This window comes from Acinonyx jubatus, chromosome A1, assembly GCF_027475565.1.
Source record: "Acinonyx jubatus isolate Ajub_Pintada_27869175 chromosome A1, VMU_Ajub_asm_v1.0, whole genome shotgun sequence".
NCBI classification, from domain to species: Eukaryota; Metazoa; Chordata; class Mammalia; order Carnivora; family Felidae; genus Acinonyx; species Acinonyx jubatus.
This window is the reverse complement of record NC_069380.1, coordinates 190,779,286-190,797,888: the sequence shown is the minus strand read 5'-3', so window position 1 is coordinate 190,797,888 and position 18,603 is coordinate 190,779,286. Positions and strand designations below refer to the sequence as shown.

The 18,603-nt window shown below is 43.5% G+C and overlaps 1 protein-coding gene across 2 annotated transcripts in view; it reads left to right on the top strand.

Annotated features, from left to right (window-relative positions):
- GRIA1 (glutamate ionotropic receptor AMPA type subunit 1) overlaps positions 1-18,603 on the top strand; it is a 312,249-nt gene that overhangs the window by 267,380 nt on the left and 26,266 nt on the right. The window lies entirely within an intron of this gene.

Genomic DNA, 18,603 nt, shown 5'->3' with positions numbered 1-18,603 from the left:
GGGGTAAACAACAAATTAGTCAAGGTGGAAGAGAAAATTATTACACTGGGAGAAAAATGGAGATAATTCCTCAGAATATCACAAAGAGAGACAAAAAGACAGAAACCCTGACAAAGAGGTTAGGAGACCTGAAAGAGAAAACAAAATCCCAGGTGTATCTTCTGTGAGTCCCAGAGACAAGGAGGATGGAGTAGAGGCAGTATTTAAAGGGAACTTTCCAGTATTTATGGAAAACATTAATACCCTGATTCCAAAGTTATGTGTCCCAAGCAGATGAAAATCAGCAGCTGATCCACTTGAAACTGCAGAACTTATAGAGACAAAGAAGATCTCAAACACACTCAGAGATAACAAGGTCTAATCTGGTGTGCAGGATGGATGGAATGTGGCCAAGAGGGCTTTTCCAAGCATGCTTTTTTCTCAAGCTGAGATATGACAGGTTAATAGGAGTTAACAAGGTAAAGTAAGAGGAGGGGAAGAGATGAATACTCCAGCCAAAGGGAACAGCATGTGCAAAAATTCTAAGGTAAGAAATCATGGTACAGTCGATGAACTAAAAGGAGCCAAGTGCTCCTGGAACAGGTAATAAAAAGGAGAAAAGGTTAAGTTGAGATTGGAGAATGAAGTAGGGAAGCATTTTGTAAAGGATTTTTGTCCTTATTTAAAGAGTAATGAAAATATATTGAAGAATTTTAAGTTAACTGTCTGAAAATTAAGAAACAAAGGTATCTTTAGGAGGGCAAATATAACTGAATATACCAAATGAAGGGAAACCAATGGCCTGGTATTTATCAATCATGCATCTTTGCCTCAAACAACTTAAAAGATTCTCTGTACAAGTTTAGACAAAGTTCAAAGGGGATCCAAAAGAGAGTGTTTGGGCAAGGAAGAGACTTTTATCTCAGAAACTTATACAACATTATCCTAGAAAGGCCCAGAGTAGAGAATGAGCTCTTATATGTCTGAGAACATCAATGATGCTGCAATATTACTGTTTACTTAAGGCTTTATGAGTAAAGGATATTATTTGATCTAAATACATGGATATGAATTTAAGAAAACAAGGCACTGAGAGGTGACATTATTTGTCTAATCAATAGAGTACTTCTGCCATCCATCCTACATACAGATGCCTGGAACAAGATGACAAACTCAGAAAATATTAGATATTTGAGTTACATGAACTCAGGTCGTCTGGCACTCAAATGACTTTGCACTATAATAAAATCTACCACTGAGTGAATGCCTACTCTATGCCAGATGCTATGGTATGTCCATCATCTCATATAAACCTCATACCTATAAAGTACCATTATCCCCATTTTACAGATGAAAAACAGAGGAACAGATTTAAGTTACCTGACTAGTTTGACACAAACAGCTAATAAGGAAGTAGCCAGATTTCAAGTTCAGGTAGTCTGATTGCAGAGCCCATGCCTGTGACCTAATTCTAATGCTGCACTGGACTTTATGACTGACAGCATGATTAAAGGCAGGAGACTTTACTGCCAGGTTCCCGGAACCTATTCTCACATGTCAAGCAATAACACACAACTCAAAAAAAATTAAAAAGCAGACATTTGGAACCCAGAGTATCCACTCATCACTGTGAAGACAAAAGGCAAGAGTAGATGGTCATTTTAATGCACCAAATACCACTTTTTTGAGTAGTGACACTGCTTTTGTGGATTTTGCATGCCTATAGATTCTTTTGGGATGAATGTTGAAAATAATTCAACTTTAATAAAGAAGACCCTAATTCTGTTGTTTACATCTCTGTAAGACATAACAAGCTATTTATGGATTTTGGGAAAGAAAGCAAGAACAAGGGAAAAATAAATGAAAAGGAACATATTCCAAATATAGATCACTGATGGTTGATTTTTAAGTCATGTGGCCTAAATAATGGCCACATGCTCCCAACTCTCCCCCCAGTGCCCCAATTGCTCCAGTGGCAACTTTTATGATAACGATGGGGTTTCCTGACTCAAAAATAGAAGAGTAATGTTCATCCTAAGATGGCCATGAGTTTCTAACCTAGGAAAATCCCTCTTCCCTCTGTGATATTCTCCCTCTCATTTTTTCATTCAAAGGAATCATTCTAGCAATGAATAGTGTAGAGATTCCATGAAACATAGAATTGCAAAATGGTCACAGAAAATGTGAGCGTGCGCGCACACACACACACACACTTCAGCCAGGGTTCCATCATATCTTGGCCTCACATGCCCCAAATGGTGCTATTTTCTCAAGGAATAGTCAAATATCAAGAGTCATGGCAACCCAAATGTCACAAAGACCCATGTGCCTACTCCAGCCATCTTAGTAGGCTGGGATCACTGATTTGGTCCCGGGAAAGCATTCTGCATGGCAGAGGAGGAAAGTGAGGCAAGAGTAAGGGATGGTACCTATTTCCTCTGGTCCCCATTTAAAAAGAGCTTACATGTGCTAAAGACAATATGGCAGTAGAAATAAATTTTAATTGGGGCACCTGGGTGGCTCAGTCGGTTAAGCAGCCGATTTCGGCTCAGGTCACGATTTCGCGGTCTGTGAGTTCGAGCCCCGCGTCGGGCTCTGTGCTGACAGCTCAGAGCCTGGAGCCTGTTTCAGATTCTGTGTCTCCCTCTCTCTGCCCCTCCCCCGTTCATGCTTTGTCTCTCTCTGTCTCAAAAATAAATAAACGTTAAAAAAAAATTAAAAAAAAAAGAAATAAATTTTAATTCAAATTATTTAGAATCAGAGGAAATACTTTTAACAACACTGTTCAGCCATTCACAAAGCTGCAAACTCTTTCTGCAAAGACGTCTTTACAGAAGGTTGCTTTAGCACACTACAGGCATTGCTACAGACTTCCCTTCTTCCCTATAAAAGTGGCGCTTCTGTACCCCTCATAGGCAGATGTGCTCCAGGTTCAGTGCCTGTACCTGCATTAAAAAGGACTTCCCTGGCAATCTTTCTCCATCACTTGCTCCCTGTAAAGCCAGACCTTACCATACCTACAGGGCACTCACCCCTTCCAGCCTGCCGAAAAAAAGCTCCAAGTTCCTCCAAGGCAGATCACCCAGCTCTGTCTCAGAAGGTCAGAGAACTGATATCTAAGGTCCAACTGTTCCTCTAAAACTTGCCAACTCTACTTGGCAGAAGCCAGGCCATGGTCCCTACAGAGTGTTAAAAGGCTGTGTTAGTGACAGAATGGTGTTTTTGTCTCTTCTGCTCTGGAAACAAATACTCTGATGAAGTGAAGTGGCTCCATGCTTGATTTTCCATTTGGACAGGTGGTGTTTCTTTGAAACAGATGCTGTTTGTTGGCTGTCACTGCATGTCTGGGGTTGGGCAAGGGGCTGAATTATGTTTCTGAAGCCCTTAGGTTATAGATAAAGACCTGCTCAGCCAATGCCAGTCATTAGGGAAAGGCAATTGGTAAATCAACTAATTATGATCTATTGGTCCCTTTAATTGCCAACTGAATGTATTTACTGGTCCCAAGTGAAGTCTCCTTTCTTTATTATGATGAACAATCCCTTCAGTTAGAGACAGTGTACTCAAATCTGCTCAGTATGGGGGCATGGCCCATGTTTTACCAACCCAAGAAGGAAGCCACACCAGATTGGACTGAGTTAAAATCTCAACTAATGATTCTCCTTCACAAGCCATTTACCAGGAATTTGATGGATTTGCTGAGTTATACCCTTATCAGGACGCTGGTCAAAATCTGGTCTTTAACTGTGACCGTGGTTACATGGAGTCTTTTCTGGTCTCTGCGCTCATGACATGTTTGTTTTCTGTCATGTGTCTTGTCCATGCCAGATGTATGGGCCAGGGGATGGGAGCTTCCTCCTACAGCTTAGTGGATGGTGGATGGGTACCCACAAGGATCTGATATCCACTCCCTGTGCTTTCCATTCAGTTTCACAGATTCCTTTCTGAATATCTCCCCACAAAGCCCTCTGTACACACCTCAGGGGGGAGCAGTGAGAGAGATGCAGTCCCAGCCCCTAAATGTTGTGTCACCAAGAAGAGCTCATGAGCCGAATTACACAGGGGCCTGCTGTTCTACCCAGTGCCATAAGAGTCAGCAACATACAAAAGGAGGAGAGTCAACATTTGAGTGGAAGGATTTATAAAGGTTTTGTGGCAGAGACAACATTCAACATAGGCCTGAAGAAATTGTGATAGATGAGGAGTGGGTAGAGGGCGCTCCAGATGAAGGGGACCAAATGAGCAGAGGTGAGAAAATGGAGGGGCTTGCTTTCAGGAAAAACAAAGGATCCACTTTAACTAAAGAAGGCATTAATAAGTAGAAGCAATTGGCTGAGGTCATACTGTGAAGGATTTCAGATGCCTCTGTATTTTTTATTCAATGTCAGGAGGGGCTATTAAAGGCCACTGATGTAGAGGGATCCTGGACCAAACAGGCTCCCAAAGATGATCCTGGCAGTGGTTTGCAATGTGAGTCACAGGGAGGAGGATCACCAGCAAAGAGACCATTTAGAAGGCTGTTGCAGTTATTCTGGTAGGGGAGGATGAATGTGGTTACAGATCATAATGGGATGGCGACAGATAGAAATGGTGGGCTCTATGTTCTTCACCAGACATCACCTCTACCTTAAGTCTTAGTAGTTTTGAAAATAAGTCTGTTATGTGAGCTTTTTGAGACTTTTGTGCTCTTGCCTAAGGCCTGACCAGGTACAAACTGATTCTGGCACAGACAGAAAGTGGGCAGATATGGGGTTGACCTCCCAAAAGACTTATTGGCATCTCCTCACTTTTACCTCAGGGGTGCCTAGAAGGTTCAGAAAGGCATTGCTGAGAGGGTTGCAGCAAGAACGGTGGAGGCTCCCAATCACCTTTCTCTTTCCCTATTGCATTGACTGTATCTTGCCTGTATTTGGTGGTGGTGTTTTTTTTTTTTTAATCAGACATAAGTTTAAGATTGCTCATCAACATTTTAGTCACACTGGTATTCTGACTGAATACATTTTTCTCCCTCACACAACCCTATTCTGGGAAGTATCTACTAAGAACTGTCTGTCTCCATTGGCATATGGCTGAAGGAGGGAGGTGAAGGCCATGACTCAGGAAGAGATAACATAAGGTTTTGTGGGAAGCGTTCCCACTTCCAGGGATTGAGGGTCGTCTAGTTGCCCACCTCCATACTAGGACCTCGTGACATGAATGACATCTTCAAGTTAGTTCGGTGGGCCTTTCTTGAACAACTTTTTTTTTTTTTGGCCAGTGCTGATCTGAGTGCTACAGAGACCATAAGAGAGTCCTCTTTTGGAGAATCACAGTGACCCAGAATGTAATTGGGAAACAAATAAGCAAGTGCTGTTTTGTGAGGTGCTAAACCTATTGTTCTAAAGAACCATTCCCCAACTGCAGTACGTGTCAAATTATCTTGGGAAGCTGGTTAAAAATGCTCCTTTCTAGATTCTCGTTCCTGCAATTTCTGATTCCGCAGATCCAGGGTGGGACCCAGAAATGTGCAATTTTAACAAGTCCCGGGGCAACTCTGTTATAGGCAGACAGCAGTCCATTTTGAGAAACAGGGCTCGAGGTCAGAGAAGAGAGATGGACAAGGTCTGAGAAGGCAGCGGCTTAGAAAGAGAAGGAAGGTTAATACGATGGGAGCATGACAGGGAAACTACATTGAATGGTGTCCAAACCATGATCCTTGGAGTCAAGCAACCTTCATTCAGGTTCAAGGGCCATTACTTCACCAGCAGGTTGACCTCACTTGGTAAGTCATTATAACTTTATGAGCCTCTGTTTTCTTTTCTGTAAAATTGGAGTAATAATAATTCATTGCCGTTGCTCTGAGTTTTGATGAAATAGCACGAAGTGCTTGTCACAGAGGGTACTCATTAATGTTAATTCTCCACCCCTCTCCTCTTCCCATTAGACTTACCAAAAAGTCACTTGTGAACCAGATAACATGTTTCCCTTCTCTGTGAAATGCACTGTGTTCATCAGAAATGCACGTGAGCATCAGCCTCACCCCCCAGCACCGGCTGCATTAGAAATGTCTCTGAGAACAATTTGTGGTCCTCCGCCACAGAGAACACACTAAAAAAATAAAACCCTGATATTTTTTTTTTCTCCCTCCCTCCCACCCTCCTCCCATAGTATAGTACTGTTCAGGGCCTGCCGCTGAGAATAAATACAGTATGTCCCAGGGCAATGACAGGCCTTTTCAATTGGTCCTTGTCTCCTGATGGGTAGCCAGGGATGCTTGTTGTCATGGTAACCCCATGAACTCTGTGACCCAGGTCGGGCCTGATCAGAGACAAAGCTCTCTGAGCAGAGAGGCTGGATTTGCCTGCATCCTCAGAAGAGCCGGAGAGAAAGGGAGAGAGGGAGGGAATGGGGGATAAAAAGGGAGAGAGAGAAAAAAGGATGGTGGGACAAAGAGAAGGAGAGAGACAGAAAGTGTGTGTGTGTGTGTGTGTGTGTGTGAGAGAGAGAGAGAGAGAGAGAGAGAGAGAGAGAGAGAGAGAGAAGAGACTGGAGGTCTGCCAAAGGAGTGCTGCATCAATACAGAAGCTTCTCAAGTCAGGACACGTGGGATGGGTTGTAGAGCAAACCGAGAAATCCTCCTAGGAGACTTGCGAGGCAGCCCAGTGCAAAGGTTCAGGCAGTGGGGTGATGAGGGCTTGATTTAGCATTTTAGTGGTGATGATGAGACCTATTGTTAACATTTATTGAGCCCTGACTCATCCCCGGAGTTTCTATGAAATATTTGATGTGCATTAGCTTATGTAATCCTCACAACCCTGTGAACGTAGTATTGTTTTCACCTTGATCGTATAGTTCGGGAAACTGAGGCACAGAGAGGTTATGGAACCTGCCCAGCATTACCTGGTGGGGAAATTGGAGAGCTGGATTTTCAAGCCAGGCAACCTGATTTTGGGACCTCTTCTTGGCCACTGGGCAAAAAAAAAAAAAAAAAAAAAAAAAAAAAATGGATCTAAGGACAGAAACTGTGAGGAAGACATGATGATTCAGAGGATAAAGATCAGGTACTGCCCCTCCCCCAACTCACACATGTACAATTGCATTTAGTCCTGCAAGTCAGAAAGCCATGGTCCTGCAAAGGGAAGTGGCTCACTGTAGCCCTGAGTTGCCTAGGGAGCCCTTTCCTCCCTTTTGCATTAGGAGGCCACACATATCCATCTGTCCCCAGGATGGGGCCGTAGCACCAGGTGATGCTAATGCCCCACATGTAAAAATGGAAGAAGACACATCCAGTGTAAGCTAAGGCTCCCCACTGACCCATGACAGATTGCACCTAACACACCTCCAAAGATTTTCACGCCTCTTAAAAAACGCTGTAGTGCTTTGGACTCCTTTCACCAAAGAAGAGCTAACCATTTTAGATTGACTGTACTATCAGCACAAAGAGGGAGGAAACTTCATTCCTTCCCCACCTACTGTGTGCTGGGCAATGCCTATGCATTCAGTGCCCTAGGCACTGTTCGGGCATGAACCCTCCTCTTGCCTTTTGATTTAGGCATTATCATTTCCTTTTCACGAGTTAGGAAGCTAAGATTCAGAGAGGTGACATTCTGCCCAGGTTCTCACCGTGATCTGTGGGATGCAGTTGAAGCATAAACCCTGACTCCTGAACCGTCCTTCCTTCCACATTCCCACCTCTGTGCTAATGAAGACACCCCTCACTGCCTTTGCCACCTTTTAAGGTGGCATCCTTAAAACATGAGGGGAAATGAGACACCAAGTGGCCTCCACAGCCAGAGCACTCCCTCCTGAAGCACCAGGCTGGGATGGAGATTCGTGGTGCAGGTGTATTCTGAAGGACTGCCTGAGAAGCTTGTAAATGGCAGAGCGACACAGAGTAAGAGAAAGAGGAGGAAGGCAGACAGAGTGAGGTGGCAAGGATGGATGTGGGGAGATGAATGACCCGGGAAATGAATGGCCTTTACCACGGCAAGAACAGCGACCCAGCACGGGCTGTGATTTGCCTGCTGAAGCACTACCTTCTCCCGCTGGTATACAAATTGTATGTTGCTTTCTTTTAAGAGGCTGTTGCTGTCAAAAATAGCATCTTTTTTTTCCCCCTCTCTCTCCCTCTCATCAGCAACTTTCTTTCAGACTTGCCAGTGTTCTTTTCCAAGAAGGCAGCTGCTATTATACAAAGGCAGAGCAAGGGGGAGAAGGTCTGGGTACCTGTCCCAGTCCTGCCACTCAGGGTTTGTGGGTGTGGGAAGAGAATGTGCTTTGGTGTTGATCAGACTCTCGTTCAGACCCAGCCTCCCACATTTACAACCTGTCAGATCTTAGATATGTAGCAAACAGCCGTATGGACCATCAGATGATTGTTAGGGCCTTAAAGTCAGGGCTGAGGACAAATCCCAGGTCTGCCAGCTAATGAACAGAGTTGCTCAGACAAGTTACTTCACCTTTCTCAGTTTCCCCAAGTACAACAACTGGAGGTAACACTAGCATTCACATTGGTGGTTGTTAAATAATTAAATTAGATAATATAAGGTGCTTAGCACAGTGCCTGGCACATATTCAAGTGACTAAGAAATGTTAACTATCATTACTTAATCTCTCAGAGTCTTAGATTTTTCATCTTCCAAATGGGGTCCCTACTATAAGCTTTACATGGAGCATAAGGAATTCTTGACCATTAACCCCCTTTCCTCCCCCACTTCTCCTTTCCCTTCTGCTTCCCCTCAACACTCACCATCTATTCTGTTGGTTTGGGGATCTGATCCAAACAAGTGGTGATTGCCTTCTCTGGGCCAGACCACTCTCAGCATACCAAGAGACAGAAATATCTGAATGGACAGTTTTATTCTCTTTTTCACTCAGTGCCCCCCAAAGGTCAGCTAATAGCCACCTTGCTTCCATCCATATGCCTAAAAGTAGAAAAGTCCCACGCAAATCCTGATTTCTGAGGGCAAGCAGAAAGGAAGGGGAAGGGATGGCCCTGAGTTGAACCCCTGCACAGAAACTCTGGGTCATCTGTTTTAGTAACGTTTATGAATCACCCCATGTGCTGAGATCATGGGCTTGGTAATCACATCTAAGCAGCCTTTGCCTCAGGGAGGAAAGGGGCAAATCCCAGGTGAATCCCTAAGCAGAGTTGACTTGATATCCTAAGGAGCCGGAGGTAGGGAGTCAGGGGAGTCTCCAAACAAAAGAAAGTCAGGAGGCATATTTGCATAGATTATTCATGCCTCCTCAGCACACACATCTAGCAGGAAAAGAACATAATGACCTCTTAATCATATTCTCTGTTCTGAGGGGAATTAAATTTATTCCTCTGGAGGAATGTTAAGACAAAAAAATCCATAGCACTATTCAAGCCCAGGCTACTTGTGGCCTACAAACACCACAACTTGTCCCCACTCTGGTGTCTTTTCTCTTATTGCTTCCTTCTTTCTACCTATATTTCAAAGTATGGTCCAGTGAAGCAAGGGCCAACTGTCCCACAGAACCTAGTAGAAAATTTAGCACGTAGAAAACTCCTATTGATTGTCCCACTGACTGATTCCTACCTGGCCAACTTCCATATGGTGACTTTCTGAGTATGTCATAAAATCAGTTGATGTGTCTGGTCTTGTGTAGATTCATGAGAACCAGGAAATACTAGTTCTACTGTATAACTATATAACATAAATTAAACCAACTCTTTTTTTTAAGTGTTTATTTATCTTTGAGAGAGAGAGAGAGAGAGAGAGAGAGACAGAGCATGAGCAGGAGAGGGGCAGAGAGAGAGGGAGGCACAGAATATGCAACAGGTTCCAGGCTCTGAGCTCTGTCAGCACAGAGCCTGACGCAGGGCTCAAACCCATGAACCGCAATATCATGACCTGAGCCAAAGTCAGACACTTAACCGACTGAGCCACCCAGGTGCCTCAAACCAACCAACCTAACTCATGAGTCTCTTTGGCCATTACTAATGCACATCCTAAAGGCAGCAGATGAAAGCACAGGACTATGATCACACAATTTAATTTTATCAATATTCCTGGCATAGGATTTTTCAAAGCACTAAAGTAAGTGCTCTTAAGGAAAGCAAGATGATTATGACATTGGGACCCCTAAGACTGACTATCTAATGCAGGGGCTGCAACAAAAATGCCCCCAAGGGCCAGGTGAAGAAAATGAGTAAAATGGATTTGCATTAAACTCTTACATGTTTTCCTTATTTTTAATAGACCCATGAGTACAGTCACTCTTTCTCTATTCTAACAAAATAACAGTGCAAACACTCTGACAAATAATAATTATGGTTAACATTTTTTGAGCACTTTCTATATATGGCAAGCACTCTCTAAGTCCTTAGAGGCATTCCCTAATTCACGTAATCCTCATAAGAACCCAACAAAGTATGTACTGTTAAGAATCTCATTTTTAAGATAATAAATCAGTGGCATAGTGAGGGTAAGTAAATTATCAAAAGTCACACAGCTAGTGAGTGGCATAGCCTGAATTTGAATGCAGGCAGTCCAGCTTCAGAGTCTGTTCTTTTATCCACCACATTATCCTATAAGTGACAGCCTCTGAGTGATCAGAGAAAATGATGGGGACTTGGTGAACAAAAGAATATATGCCTATGTAGAGGGAAAAGGCTCCACTCCGTTCTGATTTAATATATTGCTGTGTCAGAACGTTGCCAGATCTGGTTTTTCAAAGAAACTGGAAATCTCAATTTTTGCATGCACTGTTCAAACGTTGAGTGTTGGTCACAGTTAAGAGAGGAATAGAGAAGACACAGGCTAGTACCAACTAATAGTAATACAAAAAAGAGAGGAAATCCCATGAAGATGATAGATGATCAATAGATCAGTAGATGGATGAACAAGGCACAGTGGGAAAACCATGCAGGGAGGGATTAATGTCTTACCCTTCAGGTGGGAGTCTTGGGAGGCACCCAAGAGGAGGTAGCAGTCCCCAGACAGGGCCCCAAACCAGTGGGGAGAATATATACGAGCAAGACGGGGAGGAAGATATTTCAGGTAAAAGACCCAGCAAGCATACAGTACAAGAGTGAAGGGGAGAGTAATTCATGCATTCTTTTTCTTTCTATTGCTGTTTGCAGCAGGGAATCATTCCCTCAAATGAAATCGCTCATGGAATGCCATTATAAAAGACAAATAGGAGGGGGAAGCTGCTGAAAGAACAGAGGAGGGGCTGGAGGTGGTAGTGGAAAGGGGGAGGAGGAAGAGAGCTAGAGACAAGTTTGGGCCCAGGGTGGGAGACCTGGGAGATCAGCGTTCCTCTCTCCCTTGGGAGCCATTCTCTGTCACTGGAGGAGACCATTCTCCAACATGATGACCCTGTGTATTTTAAAGTCCACAAGAAAATAATGGTCCTGCTGGCCTGCTCAGCATTCTGTTCACATTGATGTCTGTCTTTTGGTGGCCAGCCCTTAGAATAGGCCCAGCTTTCCTTCCTTTCATTGAACCAGAGGTGGCTGAGATGAGACCAGTGGGCTGGCTCTTGCCCGGAATGGTGTTTTCAACCCCCTCTGTTAATTGTAGGGAGGCTTTCATTCATTCCCTCCATTATCTTTTGTCAAGCATCTGAAGTGTCTGATACAGACCCTGTGGCGGGGCTGCTGGCAAATGGTTCTGTGTTATAGGACCGGATGTGGTTTACTATGAGCTGCAAGTGCACTGCTTCTCACAACGTGGGGCAGGCTGGGGATCAAGCATGCCTCCAGAAATACCTTCTGTCCGTAGCACCCCTGCTGGAGGGGCCAGACTTCCGGTCCCCATCCAGGTCTCTGCACTGTACCAGGTGATGCTAGCCAAAGGACCCCAAAGAAAGTTACAGGGCCTGGAGCGCCTGGGTGGCTCAGTTGGTTAAGCATCCAACTTCAGCTCAGGTCATGATCTCACAGTTCATGAGTTTGAGCCCTGCGTCAGGCTCTGTGCTGACAGCTCAGAGCCTGGAGCCTGCTTCAGATTCTGTGTCTTCTCTCTCTCTCTCTCTCTCTCTCTCTCTGTGTGTGTGTGTGTGTGTGTGTGTGTGTGTGTGTGTGTGTGCTTCTCCCCTGCTTGTGCCCTCTCTCTTTCAAAAATGAATAAATAAACTTAAAAAAAAGAGCTATAGGGTCAGAAATAGATATCACACATGTAAAACTAGTATGCAACTTCTGGGGGTTTGGGTAATACAACATATATTGTTGTGATACAACTATATTTCAGAAATGTAAAACTCCTTCATTCAAAAAAAAATTCATCAGAAAGCTTTTGTTAGCTATTGTGCTGGGTTCCATTAAAGAACTCCTCTGGTTGGAGGAGCCAGCCAATGGATAATAGTGTGATGAGCTTACTATTCTAGGGTATGCAAGTACAGTGGGACAGAAAGGAAGGCCTGATGCGTTCTGCCTGGGCCTTGCAGGAGGATTTGCAGAGAACAACATATGCGAGAGGCTTTATGATGAATGGGTTCTACACAGTGGCCAAGTGTACCAGGTAGAGCATGTGCCAACACAAAGAGGTGTGGCTTTTGTGGCACTTCTAATCCAGCCACTTGTCCACAAGTAACCCCAAAGCACTTTAACATCTGTCATCTCATTTGCTCCTCACAATACAGACAGCTGGAGCCGGAGCTTGTAATTATTCCCATCTTACTGGGAAAACTGAGGTATACTTGCAGTAACCAAATATCCTGGTTTGCCCAAGATTGAGAGGGTTCCCAGGATATGGAACTTTTGGTGCTAAAACCAGGAAAATTCCAAGCAAACTGGGACCAGTTGGTCACCAGAGGCACAGTTACAGGTCTTTCCACATATCTTGACCAGAGATTAGTGAGGTACTCAAACCGACTCAGATTCTTTTCTCCACCTCAGATGGAGAAATAGAGTGCTCTACATATGGTTTTTTTTCTTTTTTTTAAAACCAATTCCTTTGTGTTATTTTGTACAGTCAGAAACCAAAGGCAAAACGTTTGTCTCTAGCTGACTCAATGGCTGACCAACATTCCTTTCTCATGAGATCCCAGGACTGTCTGTTCCTTGAGTATACTCCAAGGGGAAAACCACCTGTGGTGGTCTCAGGTGAAGGGAACTTTGACCTTACCTGTATTCCCTAACAATACCTGGGGATGTCTGCATTTTAATTGAGGCTCCTGACATAACCCCACTAGCTATTTCCATCTGCTTGATCACTGTTTAACCTCTCCCACATTACCTACCACTCCAAGCTACTGGGCCAGCAGAATCCCATGTGCTCTTAGCTTTCTGCCCTGTCAGTGATGATGTTTGCCCTAGATGGTCCAAACCGACAGTGTCATAATCCGTACTATAAAGACAGAAGGGGTCTTTGAAATTATTATCTAAAAGGTAGGTGATTAAGAGGTGCTGTCTAGGATCCAGGTCCACAAACACCCAGGCCTGTCCTAGACCCAACCACTCTTCCCCTTAAGAAGGCAGGCCAAACATGCTTTGGTTCTTGCTGAGGCTGTGGCTCCCACTCCAAGCAAAATGACCCTCGTTTGGCCTCAGCACAGGAGCAGAAACATCCAACCAAAGAAGGCCCTCAGCAGAAGTGGTTTACTCGTCCCTTGAAGACTATATAGGAGACGCTGCTGCAGGGCTCAGAGAGAGGTATAAGGGGAGAAAGGAAGTGGCTGGACCTCCTTCACAGAGGGAGCACCCTGGTCCTCAGAACCCTCAAGTCCCATGAAAGGAAGAGTTGGAATGTCCATGCTCACTTGTACACCTGACCTTTAATTGAGTCCAAGGAAATTCTCTCCCTCCATGGTCCCTCTAATGCCTTTAAACCTCACTCATCAATAGCTGTCCTTTCCCTTCTTGAGGACAGATGCAGAGATCCTCGAAGTCTTTTCCCCCAGAAGTCCAGTGGATCCTAGACTAGAGGCGTCATGGACCAGTACAGCACCAAAAAAGAAAATGGTGGTAGGGACACATGACAATGTTTTTTCTTGCCAAGGAATCCTGGTATCTTAAAAGAAACAAAACAGGGGCTCCTGGGTGGCTCAGTCGGTTAAGCATCCGACTTCAGTTCAGGTCATGATCTCACAGTTCATGGGTTTGAGCCCCACGTCGGGCTCTGAGCTGACAGCTCAGAGCCTGGAGCCTGCTTGGGATTCTGTGTCTCCCTCTTTCTGCCTCTCCCCTGCTCATGCTCTGTCTCTCCTTCTCTCTCGAAAACAAATAAACATTAAAAAAAAAAAACCAAAAAATGACCATTTCTCATCAACATAATATAAAAAGAGAAGAAATGTGTTAACACTAAAAAAGAAGGAAATTTCACATGAAGGACTGTCCTTTAAATGGAAAATTTTAGGGGCGCCTGGGTGGCTCAGTCAGTTGGGCAGCCGACTTCGGCTCAGGTCATGATCTCGCAAACTCCGTGAGTTAGAGCCTTGCATCAGGCTCTGTGCTGACAGCTCAGAGCCTGAAGCCTGTTTCAGATTCTGTGTCTCCTTCTCTCTGACCCTCCCCTGTTCGTGCTCTGTCTCTCCCTGTCTCAAAAATAAATAAAACGTTAAAAAAAATAAAAAATAAATAAATGGAAAATTTTAGCTTTCTGAAAACTCACTCTACAACCTTATCATTCCTTATTTTCCCATTGGGAAGTGAAAACTTCATCACAAATTGGCCTGGATCTTTGAACCAGCATTATGGAACCATGGATTGAATCCTTTTTATCCAGCATATGAATTCCCTCCATGCTTTTCCTGACCAACAGTTGTCCCATCAACGATGTCCCACCAGAGTGCCACTTTGCAAATAAATTCCCTGAGAGCTATAACAGCTCCAAAGTTTACCATCTCATTGAGCAGCATTCTGTGTCCCTGTGGCTTCATCTCTCTGATCTAATTCTGCCCTTCAGCATCGCAAATAAATCTAATTCCTCTTCCATTGGCAACCAGTCTCCAAGTTTCCAGGTGAGCCCTGTTTACTTTGCTGGATCCCTGGATTCAGGGTTAAAGCTTTCGACGTTGTCTGTTCCTCTCATATGAGTCAGTATATTGGTTAATAATTGATACATATTCACTTAGGACTGCCTGGCAGTGTAGAGGGGCTGCTGGTCTGAGTCCTCTCCCTGCTTAAACACTTTATCTTCCCTGTCTCCCTTGCCTGTGGTGAAGACTTGACTTCTTGGCACAGCATTCCAGGATGCTTAGGATTTGGACCCAGTCAGCTGTTATAGCCTAACCTCCCAGAAGCCCCCCTTGTGACCACATTCCCCAGACCTCTGCTTTCTAGTGCTCCTTCCTGATTTCACTCTTCCCTTTTCACAGAGCATGCCTGGAAGGTTTTCGAACTCCCACTCACTATCAGAATTAAACTCTTCCCTTTTCTGGTGCTTCCATAATTCTTTATTTTAAAATCGGATACAGTTTTCCATGAACTATTGGGAAGTGTTTCTGCCTCCCACATGAGACTGTACATTCCTTGAAGGTTGAGGTTTATAACTTGCTCAGTTTTTTATTCCTACTAAGTACCTAGTACTCTACTTAACACTTAATTGGCCCTGATAAATATTTGGTAGGTTGACTTGAAGACATCTACTCTTTCCACTAAAGCCTTTATAATCAAGTTAAAGGCTAAGGCTAATACACATAAAACAGTGGTAGGCAGGGCAATGAATTGACTGCTGGGTTCCAGGGAAGTTCAAAGGAAAGGTCAATGAGAAATCAAGCGTTCATGGAAAAATTCAAGGAAAACATGGGGAGCAATGCAGGGCAAGTGGTGTTAGGAGAGAAGTGAAGGAGAACAGCAAGTTGCAAGCACAGACAAGCAGGAAGAAACACAGTGTTTGAAGGGGGACAGGATGCCTGGCAGCCTAGTGTGATTAGAACTGAAGCTTCCTTTGAGGGAGGAGAGGCACAGCATATCGCTGCAGGCTGGGTATAAACTCCAAGGGCTGTTTCATCCAATACTCCTCAGATGCTCAAATTCAAGGTTTTGAGACAGAGAGACGGTTGCTTTAAAACTGAAGCCCAGAATTCAGTCCTTAGCCTTTCCTAAAGCTGAAGCCCAATTAAAACCATCTGAAATCTCTCCCTGGACTGTTTTTCCCCCCAAACTTCAATTTCCTTGCATGTATATGATAATCAAACTTCTCCACAGTGGCAAGTCTGAATACATAGGATTTTAATGAGTATAAGGTCATCCTGGAGACTACATTTCTAGGGTTCCAACTCCTCCCTTCTCAAGACTTCCAAAGATAATTCCTTGATTCAGATACTCCCCTAGACCCATAGGCTCCTGTGGCTGAAAATCAGGGGTCAGGTAGTTGATGGTTTACCAGAACTAGCCAGCATAGCCTCAGGTTATTGTCCATCTAGCAGTATCAGATTTACCTCCTTAAAAAAAAAAAAAAAAAAAAAAAAAAAGAAAGTTCTTTGGCCTCTTCCTTACAGTCAGCTTATAAATTAGCATCTTATGAAATGGCCTATCATGAGCTTTTGTTCATTTGCTGCCTTTGCTTTGCTGTGGGCTTGGAGAATGAAGATTCTTGGATGTTACAACTGTGTGCAAAGTAAAAGTTTTGAAAAGGTCTGATAGAGTTGGGGGAGAGAGACCTAGATAATCTTTCTCAGGCTTGTTAATGCATATAATACCTCATGTGGGGCAAGCTGGAAAGCACAGTGGTTACATGCACAGACTTCATCCATGCAGAATGGAGTTAGAATCTTAGGCGATTTATATATTTGTCTGTGGAATGTAAATAGTAATAATATGTGCACCAAATAGGGATGTGAGGATTAAAAGAAATAAAGCATGTGGCCTATAATAAGCTCTCCAAAAAATAAATAAATGTTAACTACAATTATCATCCTATGATCCTGTGCATTTTCTTTGCACACTTTCTGGGCTCTTTCTGTTATGTTCCAGATAGAGGAGTTTACCAAATAGCTGAATTAGAGGCACATAAGGTTATTTTGCACTTAGATTTCATCCATTCATTCATTCATTCACCAATAAATAAATAAATAAAAAGGTATTTCTCACTTTTACACTGAATAGAACATCTTGTACTAAATATTGTGGGGAGGAGTTTAAAAACACAGGAACCATCATCTCTGCTCCAGGGAACTGACAGTCTATTTGAGGAGACCCATCCAATACACCAATTAGCTAGAAGATTATAGCATAAGGGACCAGAGTTAAAGTCCAGAGAATCACCGAGAAAGGGACATTCAGTGTTGAAATTTAATTAAATGCTTTTTCAGGAGTCTCTTTTTCAAACCAATTGTGAGATCATGAGCCCACCAAAAAAGGACATAAATTTTCCCCATTGTGGAACTTGTACCATGAGGAGGGTCCACTTTCTCTAAACAGTTCTTCCCACTGTTGACCCCAAACTGGATTTTGTGCCTGAAGAGAACAAACAGGGGAGAGCTTATTTCTGAAGACAGAAAAGTGGTCTGATAGCTCACAGCAAAAATGAGAATTAGGAATTTGGTAACCCTGACATTTGTTCTCTGTTTCAGTTACTCCCTGTACTCCTCCCTCCCCTATGTTGAGTTTTTCTACCTACATTATTTTTAAATACAAAGATAGAAAAAAAAGGGGGGAGGGGTCAAAAAATCTAGGCAGTGGCTGTTCTATCCCTGCGTTGAACATCCCTAAGGAAAAATCCCAAAGCCAATCATTGCCCTTTGTGTGTTTGGTCAAGACTAGAGTCTCTTCTGTTTTGTTTGTTTGTTTTTAGACAGAGAAAAAGAGAGAAAGGGTGTGTTTCAGTGTTCTTTTAATGGAAATTGTTTTCCCAGCTTGAAAATTGCCACATTTAAACTCACAATGTGGGGTAAGTGAAATCATAAATATGAACTCCTTTTCAGGCAGCAAAGAGCAACCATTTGGAGTCTTTCTCCTTTGCCTTTGGGGATCCATATGCCACAGTCTAGTTAGCTGCCCAGCGACTGACAAACATAAATAAAAGGTAATAGTTGTAGTAAACAGAGTTCCTGTGAGTCAAGAAGTGTTTTCCAGGGAGGGATCGACATGCTTCTTATCACACTAGAGTCACCAAATAGCCAAAGTTTAGCTCTTATAAAAACAAACAAATAACACAGGCAATAAAAATAAAAATGTCTGTCTTGTCAACTGTCTACACCCAACAGTGGTGTAGAGGTGTAGAACTGGTATCTGAAAGCTCATAATAGGAAAAGAATTGGGCAAGAAGCTGTGGGAAGAGAGCTGGATTTAATAGCCCATCTGCCTTCCTATCAAATGCCCCTTGCCACCTACTATGGACATAGCTCCTCTGAACCCCTCCCTTTCATCCTATTTGGGCACCCATCTTAGTTAAATAAAAATTGAGCCTTAACTTAAGGTGGCACCATCAACAGAGAAATCCTCAAGAAGTAGAAAAATTGGAGGTGGGACAAATTATGTCCTGAAAGATGTCCACCTCCTTCTCTAAAGAACTAGATTAGGCACTGAAGGATAGGGAGGCAAACCCAGTCAACCAAATTATTCCAGTCACCAACTAATGCACCTGTGGGTCCAGCACATAAACCCTGATAGCAACAGTTGAACAGGGTCTTAATGGGGCAAGTGAGGGTTATAGGTAAAGAAAATTAGATGGACTCTCTTGGCCCTCACAGATGGCCCTGGATATGTTATGTGTACGTGTTGTCATT